We start from the raw sequence: 15130 nt of genomic DNA on the forward strand, positions 1-15130 counted from the left end.
CGGTGAATGAATTGTTACAGCTACTGTGCCAATCTCTCATTGAAGGCCTTCATCTTTTTCACTGACCCTCTCTCTACTTTTCCAAGCATGATGTCATTTTCCAGGGAGGGGCCTCTCATGACAACATATCCAAATTACATGAGATGAGGACTGGTCATCTTGCTTCTAAGGATCATTCCGGCTGTACTTTTTATTAGACAGATTTACTTGTTCTTCTCGGAATCAGTGGTATTTTCTGAATTCTTTGCCAACATCATAATTTAAATGAATCCATTCCTCTCTGGCTTCTTAATATTTGTCCAACTTTCACATGCATATAAGACACCTGGAAAGACATGGCTTGGGTAAAGCACATCCTAGTTCTAAAAGTGACATCTTTACTCTTTAACTCTTTACAAAGGTCTTAGGTAGATGATTTGCCAGTACAAAGTATCGTTTGATTTTTGATGGTTACTTCCATGAACATTGATGGTGAATCCAAGTAAAATTAAATCCTGGACAACTTCTATCTTTTCACCATTTATCATGATAATATCTATTATTCTAAGTGTGGCTCTGCTGCTAATTCCTCATAAGTGGACAACCAATTCCCCAATCCTCGCCTGGTCTATGTCTGGATGCACTGTTGAAACTTGTTTGCTCTGGGGGCTCCTGCTGGTATTGGAAATTTCAGGATTACAGCAACACACAGCACAGGAGATGAGTGGTGGAAGAAAATTATAGGGATTATTTATTGGGCTATTCTGAAACATAGGTGTTATTCTTTTATTCCCATTTCACAGATGTGAAGTCTGAGCACTAGGTAGGTGAAGTGGTTTGCCAGTTCATGCAAGTAGTAAAAGTTAGAAATGACATTTAGGTTGTAGTGTCCAAAGTCTAGGCTTTTGATCAGTACACTTCTGAGCCCTCAGAATTGTACTGGTCCTTATGCAGAAGTTAGCCAATGAATTCCGGTACTGAATAAATGTCTAAGGTCTTGTGGAAACATACACATTGCAAAATAATTATATCTGAATGAATAAAACAAACAGACATTTAACTGAAAAGCCATCACAGTATCTTTATATTCTGAAATAATTATTAATGCAATGTGTTCATTTTAACTGGTAACTAGAAGCAAAATCTAAATTGTTCTCACAGGCAAATGTGTACATAGAACTCTTTGAAGGAATTTTAATTTTCTGAAGGTGTTTTATCCTCTTGAGCAGCAGCCAATTGAACCGGAAAAGAGATTATGGAGCTTCCCCTACACCTGTCCCCAAGGTTACACACTCTTCCTAGTAAATGTGAACTCTATAGTTTGCAAAATACATCTTCACATGTAAGCATTAAGCATTTTAGACTAAAACCAGCATGCTTTCTTTATAAATGATCCATTACATTTGCATTTCCATCAGTGCAATTTCTATCAGTCAATCTCCAAATAACTATAGTAAAATATAATGGTCATGGAATGAGGTCTGAAGCTCTATTGCATTTGAATTCCATTGCCATCACTTCACTTATTAACTACAAGGAGTTAGAACAGCTAAATTATGTAAATAAGCTGTAGTTTCCTTATTTATAAAATGAGGACATAAGGCGTATGCCCTTAATCCAGATTAAAAGGTTCTCTGCAGATTAAATATTTGCTCCTTATTTATTATGTGCTGTAAACTATTCTAGACATTTTGGATGCAAACATGTACCAAGCAGCTCACATTTTCGTGAGCAATATATGTTAAATATCAGCATTATCATCATCATCATGAATACCAGTAAAAGGCATCCGGAACCTGACTAGCACATCTCGAGTCTCTGAAGATCAGGATGCTGCTGAAGAAAGAAATTCTGGGTGGGTCAATAGGCTCAGTGGAACAATTCAGGTCATGGTCAATCAATTCTCAATTGCAAATCAAGGTCTTGTCGCATCAAAGGCTATTATACTAATTTGTCAAGCTCTAAGGATTACATAGTGGGTTGACTCATGTGCAGTAATAATGCTGAGAAAGAAAACAGCTGGAAGGAGCAGCTCCACAGAACTCTAATCCACAGCTGCAATCCCTGGGGCAGCATGTCCCTTTGATCCCACTTTTCCCTGCAGGAGGGAAACCAGGAAATAAAACATGAAAATATGTGTTTCAAATTTCCAAACAGATAGCCTTGAAACACAACTTCCAAAGAAGACAGGGGTCCCTGCACAGGACAGATAAACAACGTCTTCTCTTTTCATTAAAAGGAGAGATGGTCATTTCTGTTCATCACTTAGAGGGTCCTTGGCTACTTGCACAGTGTGAAGATACAAAGCCAGTGCCAAACACAGAGACCAAGCAGAAGGTGTTACTAGCAGCAGCGTCAATATCTACCAATTCTGTGTTTAGAGAAAGTCCTTCTGTTCTCACATTTAGAGGATTTGTTAGACACACACACACACACGTACAGAGCCCCTTCCCTTGGACTATGGACCTCTGATAGAAATAGCCTTGTTATCAGGCTGATTGCAGTTGTAGTTTGGTCTAAATGTGACACTTTGTCATTTGATCTCCCTTTGATATAACATATACTCGTTCCAGTTTTTAATATCTTCAGCTTTCTTTTTGATTGAGTTTTTTCTCTATTTTAGTCTGTCATTGTGGTTGGCCTGTGTGTGCTTTGTTTTAAGTTGGTATGTTTTTTGTTTTGTTGGAAATGAAACCCAGGATAGGCAAATCTATAGACACAGCAACTGGATTAATCACTTCATAGGGGAATGGCAGGGGAGGTTGGTCAGAAATGGAGTGCTACAAACAATGAGTACAAGAATAAGAAATGTCCTGAACTTGATTGTGGTGGTGGTTGCACACCTCTTATGAATATGGTTGAACTAGTGACATGCATAAGGTATGAATGATCTGTCAATAAAACTGTTCATAAAAGAAGAGAGGGCTATGTGGTCATCCGGTCAGCAGCAAAGAGAATAATGCCACTGACAAATCAAGTAGATGCAAATATGATCAGATGACAGGGGCCTTATCCCCCTCTAAAGAACTACAGCCAATCCCGCCTGAGAAAGGGGTCATATGAGGCAGCTCTCTATGTGCATGTCATGCATGCAGGAACCTTTCTCTGTGTAGGTAATCCCAAAGTCCCCAAATCTGAGTACTGGAAGCAGAAAGATGATTAAATATTAGAAAATTACTTTTTAACTGCTTTTACAAAAGAAGGAGAAAACACACGAATTAGTCATTCAGAGGGGGCATGTAAACAGGGAATGGAGTGTGTGCTACAAGGGGGAGAAGCCTGCAGGACAGACTTGAGGAGGCATACTGGCCAGGAAGATAGGCAGAAACCAGCTAGAGGTAGGTATGACAAACTAGGAGACACCCTAGTTTTCATAGATGGATTATGGATCCTTATTTTCATTCATTTTCAATAAGCATTGACTCAATGTCATAGAGTCAGTTCCAAATTGTAGTGACCCAATAGGACAAGGTAGAAGTGCCCCAGTGGGTTTCTGAAACGGTAACTCTTCAGGAGGATAGAAAGACTTGTCTTTCTCCTGTGGAGCTATTGTTGGTTTCAAACTGATGACCTTGTGGTAAGAAGCCCAAAGAGTCATCCAATAAGCCATGAGGGTTTCCTTATCGAGGACAATTATTTTAAAATATGATCTACACAAATGGTCTCATTTATATAACTATATTACAAAAGATAATGGAATAGTTCCACATACTTTGTGAAGCTCCTAAGTAAGTTTCCTGAGGGCAGGGACCTTTCCTGATGTACTGAAGACCTTCCAGCCATCACCTAGAACAGTGTTTTCCAAGTACTAGTCTCTTAATATGGTAAATACTTAACAGAAGACTGATGATGATTAGTAATTAGACGGTTTATGTGTATATATGGTTTATCAGTGTTATGTAGATATAATGAAAGACAGTATCGTCCCTGACCTCATGAAACTTACATTCCAAGGGTTGTGGGAAGTGCTATGGAGAAAGCGAACTCGGACCATATAATAGCGATGAACTACAGGGTAAAGGAGCCCTAGTGGCACAGTGGTTACACGTCAAAGCTGTTTTAATTCTACAACATTAATTTTGTTGTTTAAATAATATTCCAGGAAGATAACCCAAATCTTTAAATGGCCTCATTACTAACCAAGGCATAGCATGTGAATTAAACAAAGCTGAGAAAATAGGCATACACACAAAGGAAATTACTAGAAAATTGGCTAAATTAGAAAGATATGCATTGCATTTGATTTACTAACAAAATTTCAACAAAAAACTTTTAATTGTCTTAAAAACTGTAGGAGAGTATTGCCTACAGTTTTATACTATTTCATTCATATATCATTCTAGCACTTTTGCATCTATTTTTATAGTCTCCATGGAAAACCACTCATGATAAATAAATAGCCTTAGCAGATCCCTTTCCTGGGTATCAACCATGACAGCAAACACAACTTCCCACTGTTCAAACCCTCAGATTATTGTTGCAGTTTCTTGATTTTATGGGGAAGTTCAGCCCGCAACAGAAAATCAATACTGATGCTTAAGCACAATATGGTCACTGCCCTTGAAGACTTACGCTCCTGGAATAACTGCCACCCAAATGTACTGAGAGCTGAATTAGACCTATAAGCATACTGACTATGCCAACTTTCCATGATAAAAATGAGTTCATAATGAATTTCTGGAAAACAACATGAATGAGTCTCAGATATTGCTAGATGTCTCATTTTTTTCCTGCACAATATCTATAAGTTAACATGCAATGATAATATAACAGCATACCCAACAACGTAGGCACATTTCCAAAGAATTTTGTCCCATATTGTATTTATTCATTTTGTACAGCATCCTTAGGAATGCATAATTATAGAAATAGAGAACAGATGAGTGGTACTTAGGTGCTATGGGTGGACTGGGAGAGATGAATGTGTATATTAAAAGGCAATGAAAGGGATACTTGTGGTGTTGGGGTTGCTCTGTAACTTGGGTATATCAGTGTTATTATCCTGATTGAAATAACAGGTTATAGTTTTGTAAGATGTCACTATTGGGGAGATTGTATAAAGAGTACATGGGGTCCTCCTGTATTATGTATTACAACTGCATTTGAATCCAACCCCCCAAGCAAACTCATTCCAAGTTACCTCAAAATAAGATTAATTTAAATAAAACACAATGCCTTCCCATATAAAAACTTAATGCCTTCCCGGGTGATATAAAAACTTAATGTCTTCAGCTGCTGATGTAAAGGCTAAAAGATCTAGCCTACTCAGAAGAACCTCAAAGAAAAGGTCTGGCAATCTACATTTTAAAAATTCCCCAGTGACAAGTACCTGGAGTACAATCCTCCACTGACATTAATGCGGTGGCCGTGAGTCAGAATCAACCTCACAAGCATGTCTTCCCCATATGTACAGAAATATATAAGTATACAAAATGAACCAGGCCTTAATCATCAAATTCCCCTTTTCCCAGGTCCATGCACTGATAGTGGAAAATCATTTAAAATTTTGCCCCAGGGTTTTTATTTCCTTATTTCATAAGAAGAAATATAACTAATTCAGAGTTTCTCCTTCTTAGTATGATAAAAGTAAAGAACTGCTAAATTGAAACTGTTACCCCAAAGAGCAGATGTTCCAAGAGTTAAATGTATTGATTTTCTCTTGTCATATCAGGGAAGGCATAATTGAATCTCCAATAAAAATTGAGACATCATTAAGAGAGATTCCTGAGATGCACAGAATGTAGGAAATATAAAATTAATATGATAGAAAAATGCAAAATAAGGATGATCTATTTCAATTTGTTTTTGCTATAACCAGACATATGATTTAAGATAGATTGAATGTCATATATTTGGTCACTTCTCAAGCAGTATAACACGTGGCATCCTATACGCCAAAGAAAGCTAAGAGGAAGCATTTTTGCTGGAATTCTATGTAAATAAGAACTATTAAAACTGGGTAAAAATGTAATCAACGGTTGAGTTTGCTTTGTTAACATGTACAGAGAGCACATGAAGCCCTGCCCACTGGAATCTTAGAAGTCTTTGAAATCATGTTTTCAGGGTTAGTAGGAGAAAGAACTAGTTACTTTGCAACCCATTGTTGCCTCCTACTGTGCTGGTTGGCGGTCTCACCTCTCCCCTTCACATGGCAAACGAACCAGCCCCTTACTAGCTAGAGCCAAAGACTGCTGAATGATGATGATTGAATGATGTGATTATCAAATAGCAAAGAAGGGTGTTCCATTAGGTTGTCAAATCTAATTTTGTCTGTGCTTTCTCTTCACTCTGCTGTTTTAAACTGGTAGAGTTATAGCATATAGCTGCCACGGAAAGGTGATTTTCAGGAGAAGAGAACTTTCCTTTTCAGCCTGGTATATAATAAACAGGTGTATGTGGATAGGAGTGGCAGCCCAGTGTAGTGGAACGTGCATGGCGTGTGGAGAGAGGACCAGAGATTATTTCTCAGTGGGTTCTTAGAAGAAACAAAAAGAGGGGAAGAAGCAGTTGCAAGTGTTGTGTAGTTAAGATTCTGTTGTAGGTTAGCAAATCCAAAACCAAAGTCCCTGCCACTGAGTCTATGTAGACTCATAGCAACCCTATAGGACAGGTTGGAACTGCCCCCATGAGTGGCCAAGAGCATACCTCTTTATGGGAGTAGAAAGCATCCTCTTTCTCCTGCTGAGCAGCTGGTGGTTTCAAACTGCGGACCGTGCAGCTAACAGCCAAACAAGTAACCAGTGACTCGCAAATTCTACTCAATGTATAAACCATTGTGTCAATTCTGATGCAAAACAACTCTACTGAACTTTCAAAACTTTACAGGAGCATCTATCCTCTACTTTCTCCCAATAACAGCTGGTGTGTTTGAATGCCAACTCAACAGGGCCACGGTTTGGTACAGTTCTAACATTGTCCATGGTGCCTGATGACTGTATGCTTCTGAATTAATGCAAATTCAGTCATCAAACATCTTCAATCCCTGGCACATATCATGTCCTGAAATACATTTTGGACGGTTAAACTAGTATATGCCATTCCCAGCCGTATAGTTGGCAAACTAAACATTTCCTTTTCACTGAAGCTGTGTTTAATCCAAGATACGGACGCCATTAGGCTGCAATGGGTACAGACAGGAATGATCATGAGAAATGTGCATTCAGACAGCTCTCCCATAAGACACTCTGTCCCCACCAGTTTCTTGCTGACCGTGTTCTTCTTGTGGATTTGGGCAGCATCATTTTGCTCAGGACTGTTGGTAAGCACTGTGAGCATTATAGGTTAAGGATGATATATTTTTGTTGTGTTTTGTTTTGCTTTTAGTTTTATTTCACACAATGGTAGGGTCAGGAAAGAAATATTGTTATAAATTCATAGAAACATGTATTCATTAAAAATAACAAATGATAATGCTATTCCTTCTTGATGTAACTTCCATTTGTTCTATACATTCTTGAAGGCTGTGTTCTATAAACTATAACCATTGCCTCGAAGAATTCTACAATATTCAATTTGCATCACATAAAAATGGCAGTTTGGACATGTACCAGAAAGTGAAACTGTATTCCTTTTTGATGTTCTTTGACTCTGGGGGAAAAAACAACAACAACAACCCTATCAATGTGTTTGGATGGATAAGGTAAGTTTGTACAATGACATTCTTGTAGGACAGTACGTGCTACCCCTGAAGAATCTGCAGGTCCATTATGGTGGTGGATAAAAATCCTAAACACAACTTTCCTGGCTTTTTTCTCACCAATAAACATTTCCATTTTTTTAAACTTCTTCATAACAAGTCCCCACGATTGCCCTATGTCTTTAAAGAAAAAAAAATCCAGATAATCATTTTGTAATCCTCAAAACAGGTGTCATAACCTTCTAAGTTAACTTCTCTGAAGTCAATTTCACTGGTCCAGCAGGTTCCCTATCAAGCCACTGTGTGAATGATGGAACCTTTTTAAAAGAAGGCATCCTAAATGAGACTAAAACCTGGGTATGGCTGAGAACGCTTGTCTGAAGCTAGCCCCTGAACATAGAGACATGTTGGAACACATGTTGTTTTAAATAAGCCCATACGTGTAGGAACTAGAGCCCTATTAGTAATAGTTTGCTTTTTTTATTATCTGTCTTTGTATTATTGACAACTTCCACCCTTGTATCCATTATCCAGCAACTACTTCTAGTACCCATTCCTCTTATATTTCTAAGCTCACAGCACAATAACTGCATATGAATAAGGCGCTGTCTTTGCATAAAATAGCACTAAATTGGATATGACATTATGAAAAATGTTGGAGACCCTCAACAAAACTATTGGAACATTAAGAACTAAAAGAAATAAATTCACAGTCATCAGGTCAATTCGACTCCTAGTGACCCTAAAGGACCGACGAGAACTCCCCCTGGGCTTTGAGATCAGGAAACCTCATTCTTCTTCCCAGGAGAGACTGGGAGGTTCCAAATACCGACCTTCCAGGGAGCTGCCGATGGGGAACCCACAAAACACAGAAAGGCCCGGCTTCCAATGATTCAAAAAGACTTCTTGGAGGAAGAGGGGTGTGAGCTGGGCTTCACTTCTGGTTGATACTTTGGGAAATAAAAGGGATGCAAAGCAGAACGGACACAGGGATTTGTTCCAGAGGCATTCATTCAGATTCACAGATCAGCTGCTATCTTAGGTGGGCCGGCTGCTGGGCCTGGGCTCAAAGAGAACAGGGTTGTGAGGGCAGTGCAGGCCCAAGCAATGTTGTGTACAGTGTGCTCTGAATGGGAGTCCCCTGAACAGGTGCTCCTCACAAAATACAACATTCAGGCTGAAACTTACATGACAGTCAAATGAAGAAAGATTAAGTGAGCAGAGGAGACTGACAAGCAACTAAATAGATGAGGGCGAAAATCTGGGTTGCTATAAAAGATCTGGGTAGTCCTCTGCGAATGACTTTCCGTCTCCTCATGCTCCTGGTTTACCCCGGAGAAGAGGGACAAAGGAGGATGCCATCAGATATGACGAGGATATGTGGGCTGCAAGGATTGAAAGTCAGTCAGAGGTACTAGATGATGATCGTGTTCCTTTGCTTCTGGTATACTAATAGGTAGTGCACATTCCTTGTAGAGGGTTCAAGTGGGTTTTCATCCAGTGGAGTCCATGTAGAGTTACCACTCATATGTTAATGGAGGCTTGTGGGTTGCTATGAATCTGCGCAGGTCTTAGATGAGCTTCTAAACTAAGACAGACTAGAAAGATAAGCCTGGCAACATACTTACTAAAATAAGCCAGTAATATCTCCGTCAGTCACCACAGTACCATTCCATTGTGCACAGGGTCGCCATGCATGGATAACAATAACAAAACATCCTAAAAGGGAGATGGTTAACTCTTTTGAGAACCCTTGGAAAATTCTAGAGCCTCTACCCCATTAAAGATATTTTGTACTCAAAGATATTTTTATACAGTTTTATGGAGTTCAGGAGTACCCCAGGCTCATATATACAATGCCCAGAGGCCTGGGAGCTTAATTTTTGTGCCAGCACTGCTTTGGGAAAGGTTTAAAATGCTTGTGTACATACAAAGGTAAGTCCAAAAGCATTGCTTACTTCTAGTATTCCAGTTGACACACGCACGGGTTTAATCCAAAGAAAACATGTTCAAAAGGGTCGTGGTTACAAGTTGGGCTGCTTACTGCAAGATCCACCATTCACAACCCCAGTCACTACCCAGGAGAAAACGACACTTGCTATTCCTGTAAATAGTAAGGCTCATTAGCAGACAAGGCAGTTCTATCATGTCCTATAGGGAAGCTACTAGTCATAATCAACTCTATTGCAGTGAGTTTTGAGTTGAGAATTCCAAAGACCCTCCTTGTAAGTGGACAAACTAGAGCCAAAAAGCATCCTGGATTAGCTCATTGACTGGCTTTTTGTATTAATCACTGGGTTCCCCATGTTTGGAATTACTGTAGTTCCATTTCTGCCAAATGAATTGGCAGAAATTCCAGCATACAGAATTTCTTTTCCCACTTACAAAGATTGTTAATTATTTCTTCAGGCTTAAAACACCATTGTAATTAATAATAGCACAGATGAAAAACAAACTGGAAAAAATTGTCCCAGATGTTCTATTGCAGCACAGAATTTTATTAACAATAATATTTAGCATTTCAGAAGTTACTTATATGTTTCCCGAGTTGTTAGAAATGTGTGGAGATTTAACAAACATGGGTCAATCTCATTAATTCTGGAACATATCTCCAATTATATCATAACTACCTCAATCGTACCCTTTCTGAAATCATAGCTCCATCGCCTGTCTCATGGAAATGACCTCTTCCTCTTGAGGGTGGCCGCAGGGCCACCTTGAGGACAAGCAATAGGTCATGTGCACCTTAAGGTCCTCCACAACAGCGTATATGCATGCCATGTGTAACTGAGTAACAGCCCTTTGAGCGAAGGGAAAAAATGGTCTTAGGGTAAGTCTGGCTCCTTGCACTGTCCTGATCCTGTTATTTGTACGTTGCATCAAAGGCAGATTATAAAATCGTTCCTGGGAGTAACAGGTTTTAAGAGGACGAGAACAAATGAATTCATAAAAACTCTCAAAATGTCCAACTCACTGTAAACGAATTGATACGGATTCATAAAAATCCTAAATGGGGTTTCAGAATCTGCAAATATTTATGGGTGCACACAACCTCATCTGTCTCCTGCAGAGTGACTAATTGATTGGAACCATCAATCTTGACATTAGCAGGCGAAAGTCAAACTAATAGGCTTTTCCAAAATGTACTCTCTCAAACAGAGGCATCTGCCTCACCAGGGGATCTGCTCAATGTCAGGTCCCACAGAATCAGAGGTCACCGGGAGGGCCCACATTCTGAGTTTCACTACATCTTCCAGGTGATCTGACTGCCAGCTAATTTGAAAAAACCATGCATTTACATAACTGATGCTAACAAGACAAGAGGTTTGGGGCAAAATATGGCAAGGGGCGCCAATTTACAATCTTAAATCCCTGAAAGGCATTATGCTAAGGAGGAAAAATGTGCTCTGTCAAGGCAGGAGCACTGGGGTGGGGATTTGAGTTGAAATGCTGGCTTGGCTCCTCCCTAGCTATGGGACATCGGGCAAGAGGTGGAATGTCTCTGAGGTCCAGTTAGCTTATTGGTAAAATGAACCTATTTTACAGGTTGAATTTAAAATCCCGTACCAGCCCTATGATTCAGGATGCTTCCCTGTAGGCAAGAATTCAGTATTTTCCCAAGTGTCCACCACAATTCCAATCAATCCGAAGAGTACAACAAGGACAAGACAGCCCCTACTTGCCAGGAGTTCACAGTCCAAAAGGAAAACATGTCACTGGTATATAAAAGAAACATATTCTAGCAACGCAAACATATGATGCAAATTATAGCAAGGGTACCTGGTGGGGAGTGGGCTACTCGTTCAGCTGTGAACCACAAGGTCAGCAATTCAAAACCACCAGTACTTCCTCAGAAGAAATGTGAAGCTTTCCACGCCCACAAAGATATATAGTCTCAAAAACCCACAGGGACACGTCTATTCATCTGTCCCATAAGTGCCCTGGTGGCACTCTGGGAGTAGGATTGGGCTGCTACCCACCACAGAGATGGGTACTTCAAACTCATTAGTCACCCACTGAAACCCGTCTGCTCTCATAACGATGGACACCCTCAGCAATGCTGTAGAGGGTCACTGTACGTCAGCATGGACTAGATGGCAAGGGAGTAACACTTTCCATTTTGGTCATTTAAGGAACATTCAGAGAATCAATCAGAATATTTTCTTCACCAGGGGCTATACCATCTTTTTAAAGGGAAAATAATATCTCTGGCCATATGTAGGTTATAGGATTGAGCAGGAATTTATCACTGTGAACACTTTCTGTAGTCCATACCAATTTTGATTTCAAAATTCATGATCCCTCAAGAGCCAGGTATCATTCCCAGGTCCCATGTCACAAGTGAGAAAACTAAGGCTCACTTCTTAAATGTATGGAGCTAAGGGATGGAGTTGAGCTTCCAGTCCAAGTCCATAGCCTTTCAAATGTGTTTTCTTCTTTCCTTTGACGTAAAAGTGATTCCCTATAGAGATGAGGTTAAACAGGTCTGTTAAGGTCAGTCGGTATGTGAATACATGCTGCACATGGACGCATAAGCTATTCCTGCTGATGCGTAGGAATGGAAATTGTACACTGAAGTCCTCAGAGTTCTCATCAAATCAAATTGAGAATAGATCATTATTAACACCTTTTCCAGATGACAACTGAGTGTGCTAGGGGACTTGTTTCTCGTGAGTCTGTCATTGGGAGAAAGAAATACTTGAGTGTTATATCTATGGACATATTTTCACTCACAAACGAATCCATCCTGTCTCAAGTAAATAAATGGGATTCAGGATCCAGACCCTGAAAAGTTTTAAAGGTCTTCTAGGAGACCCATAACTGTCAACTCTGACCATTGATATCAAAGCATCCTGGAAAGGAAGGTGAATGTTAGACCGTTTCCGATACCTTGAGATTATAAAGGAACGTGTGGATGGTGCTAGTTGTGTGTGCTGCTCCACTAATCCAAAGGTGGGCCTTGAAACCCAGAGTCGCCTTAGAAGCCTGAGAGGTAAAGTGGTTATGTGCTGGACTTCTAAACGCAAGATGCGCATATCAAAACCACCAGCCAATCCCCAGAAGAGAGAGGGAGCTTTGGGTGAAGGGAGACCATCGGACAGTGTAAGATATGACAAAATAATAATAATTTATAAATTATCAAGGGTTCATGAGGGAGGGGTGTGGAGAGGGAGAGGGAAAATGAGGAGCTGACACCAAGGGCTCAAGTAGAAAGAAAATGTTTTTTGAATGATGATGGCACCAAATGTACAAATGTGCTTGACACAATGGATGTATGGATGTATGCATGTATTGTGATAAGAGTTGTATGAGTCCCCAATAAAATGATATAAAAAAAATTCAGGCATGGGCATCCAGGAACAGGAATAGGAGTAGTGATACCAGGAGTGTTGGGGGAAGGTGGGGAGAGGAGGGGAGGGAGAGGGAACTGAACACAATGATCAGCACTTAGCTACCACCACCACCCAGCCCAGTGGGACAAAAACAGAAACCATGGGTGTAAGATGTGAAAGTAATCATAATTTATAATTTATCAAAGGGTAATGGTGGGGGGAGGGAAGAGGAGCTGATACCAAAGGATCAATAGAAAGTAAATGTTTAGAAAATAATGATGGCAACATATGTACAAATATGCTTGTACAATTGATGTATGGGTTTTAGTAAGAGCCCCCCCAAAATGATATTTATTTTAAAAAAAGATTACAGTCTTTTAGAAACACACAAGAGCACGCTGCCCTATAGGTTCACTATGGGTCAACATCAACTCAATGGCAAGGAGTTTTGTCTTGAGAAGCACGTTGGAAAAAAACTTCTGGAAATCTACTTCTGAAAGATCAGTAACATTGACCTTGGGAGATCAGATTTCCTCTGATACGCATGGGGTCACAAAAAGTAGGAATCAAGTCAACAGCAAAGGATTTGATTTGGTTTGAGTTTAGGGAATTATAAAGTAGTTCTACTCACATTTAAGACCTTTATCTTCTAAAAGGAATGGGAATGCCAAACGTCCAGGTAGGCAGCTATATAGGTATTGTCATTCTAACCAGTAGAGGGATTTCAGATCATTTTCTTACTCAGGACATGAAAGTCAGGAACCCTGAAATACAGTTTAACTCTTACTGAACGTTCTAGGTTCCCAACCCATGAGAATTGTTAAAATATTTGTTTAATTGAAAGAGGGGGGATATTAATAAATCAGTATTTAATAAACACTTATCTTGCAGGTTTTTCCTCATATATTGGGTCATTTAGGAAATTCTGGCATTTGTTTGAAGCATTTATATTTAACTTACTCAGATCAATGTAGGTTGTTGCTATAGCTGTGTGTAGTTGTAAGTCATAACATCCCTGTAGGATATTGTTGTTGCTGTTGTAATTGTTCAGTGTCAAGTTGGTTCTGACTCACCGCCTCTTTGTACAACAGAATGAAAAGCTTCCTGGTCCTGTGCCAACGTCACAATTATTCATTTGTTTGAGTGTATTGTTGCCATCGCTGTGTCAATCCATCTTGTCAAGGACCTTCCTCCTTCTTACTGCCCATCCATTTTACCAGGAGGATGTCCTTCTGTAGGGACTGGTTGTTCCTGACAACATGTTGAAAGTTCATGGGTTGAAGTCATTCTACCCTTGCCTCTAAGGAGCAGTCTGACTAGAGGGAAGAACTATCCCGTAGGCCCAACTTACAGGCTAGTTTCCTCGGCTGTAATCTTCACAGCAGCAGATCTCCAGGTTTCCTCGACTTTGGAGGGGCTGGTGGGTTCAACTTGCCCACATTTTGGTGAAAAGTCAAGTGCTTGACCATTGCATCACCAGGGCTATTCTCTAAATTAAGGTACCCCTTCAAGCTTTCTGGTAGTGCTATCTGGGAGACACTAGACTGCTAACAATAAGAATGGTGATTCAAACCCACCAACTATTCTGCAGCAGAAACCTGAGGCCCTCTGGGCCTGAGGAGATTTGCAGCCTCAGAAATCTCCATGAAGAGACATTCTAAGTTAGAATCAACTAGATAGCAGTGCACTTGGATTGCGTTTTAAAGGTTGTGGTCTGTTTTGTGAATTGGCAACTGTCATGGTATCACTGCATGTCTTCTATTTAAGTGGCTAGTGACATCCCTTGTTGGGAAATTAAATTCCTTTCAGGAGTTTAGAAGACATTCAGTTATACTCTAGTTGTAAGCCTAAAACTGGGCTCTCACCTCAATTGCATAAGGAAGCATCCAGGACACTTTTTAATTTTTTTTGGTCTTAAGATTGTGTTTATATATAATTATACAATTATTGTTTTTTTCCCATCAATCAGTTTATTGGGGGCTCATACAACTTTTATCACAATCCATACTTACATCCAGTGTGTGTCAAGCACATATGTCCATTTGTTGCCCTCATTAGTCTCAAAACATTTGCCTTCTACTTGAGCCCTTAATATTGGCTGCTGATTTGTCCCCCTCCCTCCCCACTTCCCCCGCCCTCATGAACCCTTCATAATTCATAAATTATTATTATTTTGTCATAT

The sequence above is a fragment of the Echinops telfairi genome, unplaced genomic scaffold, assembly GCF_000313985.2.
Source record: "Echinops telfairi isolate 266 unplaced genomic scaffold, ASM31398v2 ScPeMD7_20;HRSCAF=75, whole genome shotgun sequence".
NCBI lineage: Eukaryota > Metazoa > Chordata > Mammalia > Afrosoricida > Tenrecidae > Echinops > Echinops telfairi.